Source organism: Myotis davidii, unplaced genomic scaffold (assembly GCF_000327345.1).
Source record: "Myotis davidii unplaced genomic scaffold, ASM32734v1 scaffold608, whole genome shotgun sequence".
NCBI classification, from domain to species: domain Eukaryota; kingdom Metazoa; phylum Chordata; class Mammalia; order Chiroptera; family Vespertilionidae; genus Myotis; species Myotis davidii.
The window spans coordinates 739736-744498 of NW_006300025.1; positions in this window are offsets into that span (position 1 = coordinate 739736).

The following is a 4763-nucleotide window of genomic DNA, read 5'->3' on the forward strand; positions in this document are numbered from 1 at the left end:
AGAGGTAAAAATTGATAGATTTGCCTATACAAAACATAAACTTTTTTGTACTACCAAAAAAAAAAAAGAAAGAAAATTTTAAACAATGTTAAATGTTAATAATAATAATAATAAAACGTGGGGGAAAGTTTGTATAGTGGATAAAAGATGAAGTACTATATAAAGGAAGATTACAAATCAATAAAAAAAACCCAAACATCCAGTAGAAAAGTGGACAGAGAACAAAAACAGTTAAGGATATAATGATACAGTCTAACCATTTGCGATACTTTCAAATGAAAAGAAAAATAGCCATTTATAAATGGCCCAAGTTTCTAAAGCAACTTACTTTAGAGTTTGGTATGAACTGTGAAAGTTTAAGGAAGAAAGTACGTGGTCAAAAAATATGAAAGGATGTTCACTCTCACTATTCATCAAAATACAGTGAATACCTCTCCACAAACTGGTGAAAATGAAAAAGATCACAAATACCTAATGTTGGTGTGGGTCCAAGGATCCAGACATCCATATGCTATTCTTAGAAATATATAGAGATGTAACATTTCTAGAAAGCACACTGACATTATACTTCGTATTTCTTTAAGTAACTCACGAACTTTGTCCTAGCAATTCTACTTACAGGAATGTAGCCTAGAGAAAAAATTGGACAAATGTCTGAACCTTCCATATTCTCAATGGATGCTGTATCAGTCAGGGTTTTCCAGAGAAACAGAGGCAATGCACACACAGGTATATATGGGGTGAGAGTGGCTGGCAAGTCTGAAATCTGTAGAGTAGTATAGGATGACAATCAGGTAGGAGTTGATATTGCAGGCCAGGCCAGCATTCAGGCAGGATTTGTAATGTTGCAGTCTTGAGATGAATGCCTTCTTCTCCATGTAACTCGGTTTTTTGCTGCTTAAGACCTTCTATTGATTGAATGAGGCCCATCCTCATTATGGAGGGCAATCTGCTTTACTTAAAGTCATATTTTACTTAAATTAATATTTGGTTACGAATATTAAACACATTTACAAAATACCTTCATATCAATACCCAGCAGTGGGCACCATAGGATAGCCAAGTTGACACACAAAATTTACCAACACACGTGGTCATGCCTGCTACTTCACAGAGAAAATAGGAGTTGTGTTCTCAGTTCCACACCCCATCTTCCTTCCTGGGGACACTCAACAGCGTTTGAGTTTATTGACCACACCTTCCTTCTTCAAACACGCTTTCTTTGCTCCATGATTTCACTTGCTTCTGGAGGTTCTCCCATTTCTTACCCCTTCTCAGCCCCTTGAAGGATCCTGTTAAACTTTATATTTTTGAATTATTGGGGTTCTTGGGGTGGGGGATTCTGTTTCAATTCTCTTTTCAACCTCAGAATAGTTAACTTTCCTGGGCCTCTGATTGGTATTACCTAGGGCTGCATTCACATGCACATAATAGGTACCCAACAACAACGGCTTAAGCAAATAAGATTTATTTTTGTCTTATAACATGGAGTCTAGAGACAGTCCGCTCAGGGTTGGTACAGTGGATCCATGGAACCCAGATTTCTTCACAATGCTGCCCTTAGTATGTGGCTTTGGTGTCCCTGTTCCCTATAGGCATCATGTCTGTACCTGCAGTGTCTTTCCACTGACTCTTTGGAATCTGATTCAGTTATGTATGCAAATATTTATAGTGAACCTACTACCTGCCAATATTCTTGTAGGCACTGGGGATGCAGAGTGGAGGGGGGAAAAAAAATCTCTGTTCTTGTGGAGTTATATTCAAATGGGGAAAATAGAAAGTAAATAATATAAACATGTGAAAAATGTGTTAGAGGGTGATAAGTGCCATAGAGAAAAATAAAGCAGAGAAGGGAACTGGAGGATAGGGGTGTGTGGTAATTTCAGACAAGGTGGACATGGACAGTCTCACTGAGGAGGAGATATCTGAGTAGAGAACTGAGGGAAGTGATGCACAAGACATTTGGATCGCTAAAGGAAGAGCATTCCGAACAAGGGAAGAGTACGTAATGGGGTATTCCTGGTTTGTTCATGGTAGAGTGGAGAGCTGCCTCGGGGAGAGCAGAGAAAATGAGGATAGAGTAGAGGGTTATGAGGTCAGAAAGGATAAACAAGGAGCCTGATATTAGAGGGTTTCTATAATAAACTTCACAACGATTTGGCTTTACTAATTGAGTGAAGGGAAGCCGTTGAGACTTGACAAAGAAGTTGCATAAACTGACTTACTATTTAACAGGGTCACTTGAATGGCTGTATTAAGAACAACAAAAGCAAAGAAACTGGGTAAGAGGCTATTGTACTAATCCGGTTTAACGTGATGGTGAATTGGATTAGGTGGTAGCAATGGAGGTGGTGAGAAGTGAGAGAATTCTGTGTATATTTTGAAGGTAGAGCCAACAGGATTTGCTAACGGGGGGTATGAGAGAAAGAGAGGAGTCAGGATAAATCTGAGGATTTGAGCCTGAGTAATTGGAAGGGTGAAATTGCCATTTATAAGATAGGGAGGATTGTAGGTACAGCAGATTATTTAAGGGAGAATCTCAGGAGTTCTGTTTTAATCATGTATAAATTGAGATATTGATCAAACATCCAAGGGCAAATGTTGAATAGATAGTTGCATCTCTAAGTCTGGAGCTCTGGGTAGAGGTTAAGGAAGGAGACATGAATTTAGGAACTATCAGCAGAGAGCTGGTATTTAAATCATGAAACTAAATCAGAATGCTAGGGAAATGAGGGTAGATAGAAAAGAGAAGTCTAAGAACTGAGTATGAGACCGTCTAGAGCAGGGATGGGAAACTTCTCTTCTGCCAAGGGCCATTTGGAGATTTAAAACATCATTTGTGGGCCATACATTATCTACTTAAAAATTTCAAACGTTTAATTAACTCACCCCTAATGCCTTGGCAGGGCCAGACCAAGTGATTTCTCGGGCCTTATACAGCCCTCAGGCCAGACATTCCCCATCCCTGCTCTAGATATTAGAGATCAGGAGACATAAGGAAGAACCTGCAAAAGAGACTGGAAAGGAGTAGCCAGGCAGGTGGAAAATCAGGAGCCTGGGATTCTGGAAGCCCAGGAACAAAGTGTTTCACGGAAAAGAGGAGATGTGGTTCACTGTGTCAGGTGACATGACTAAGCATTGACCACTGGATTTAGCAGCATGAAACCACCTGGTCACCTTGGTAAGAGCAGTTTCAGGAAGGTGGTGGGGATGGAACTACAAGGATGAAATGCTCAACTCAACAAGCAGAAGTGACACTTAGAAAATAAAGTTGAGCTGAGCCCTAGCTGGTTTAATTCAGTGGTTAGAGCGTTGGCCCAAGGACTGAAGGGTTGCAGGTTCGATTCCAGTCAAGGGCATGTACCTTGTTTGCAGGCTTGATCTCCGGCCCCGGTTAGGGTGCCTGTGGGAGGCAACCAATCAATGTGTCTCTCTCTGTTTCTCCCTTTCCCTTCCACTCTCTCTAAACATCGTTCACCTCACCACCAAGCCTGTTTGTGTAGCAGGGACAGGCCAGGGCTTGCCCACCCTACAGAGTCCTTCCAGTCAATGGGAGCCCAGCCAGCATGGCCCAGTGGTTGAGCGTTGACCTATGAATCAGGAGGTCAATGGTTTGATTCCTGGTCAGGGCACGTGCCTGTGTTGCAGGCTCATCCCCAGTGGAGGGCAAATGGGAGGCAGCCAGTCCATGATTCTCTTTCATCATGGATGTTACCATCTCTCTCTCCCTCTCCCTTCCTCTCTGAAATCAATAAAAATATATTAAAATAAAAAAGTAAAAATCAATGGGGAAAATATCCTTGGATTAACCAAAAAAATTAAAAAGAAAATAAAGTCAATAAACAAAAGAATGCCTCAAAAGAAATTACTTTAATCAATAACTACCGATATTTAGTGTTTACTTTCTATGTACCAAGTGATATTCTAGGAACTGGCAACTCAGCAACAAAGAAAACAAAGTCTCAGCTCTCATGGAGCACATGTTTTATTGGAGGCAAAGATACAATAAACAACTAAACAAATAAATAATGCCAGTTGCTTAAACTGTTTTGAAAAAAAAAAAAAGACAGATGGAAAAGGGGATAGATAGGGTGTGAAGGGGAATTATTTTAGACAGTGAGATCATCCCAGACTCTCAGATTTGAGTAAAGATTTTACATCAGTTAGGACTGAGATCTTGGAAAAGACTGGCTTAAAAACTTAAAACAATATACATTATGATAATGTCTTAGTCAGCTCAGGCTGCTATAACAAAACACCATAGACTGGATAGCTTACAACCGAAATTTATTTCTCACACCTCTGGAGGCTGCAAGTCTGGTCGAGGCATGGTCGAGTTCTGGTGAGGGCCCTCTTCCTGGTTGCAAACTGCCTACTTTTCATTGTATCCTCACATGGCAGAAAGGGGGCTAGAAGCTCTTTGGAGTCTCTTTTATAAAGGCACTAATCCCAGTCATACAGGCTCCACTCCCAAAGATGCCGCCTCCTAATACCATCACACTAGGGGTTAGGGTTCCAACATACAAATTTTGGGGGTACACAAACATTCAATCCATAACAGATGGCAAGTCTGATCAAAATAAGATGAGTCACAATTAATTATAATTGCTGTAAAAAGATAACAAAACTACAGTTACAGGTGACATTGTTTTAGTATAAGGGAATAGGGAATATATGGTAAAAATGGTATTTCATGTCAATGGGAAAAGGATAAACCAGTTGAACAAATAGTTCTGGAAAAAATATATATACATTTGGAGAAA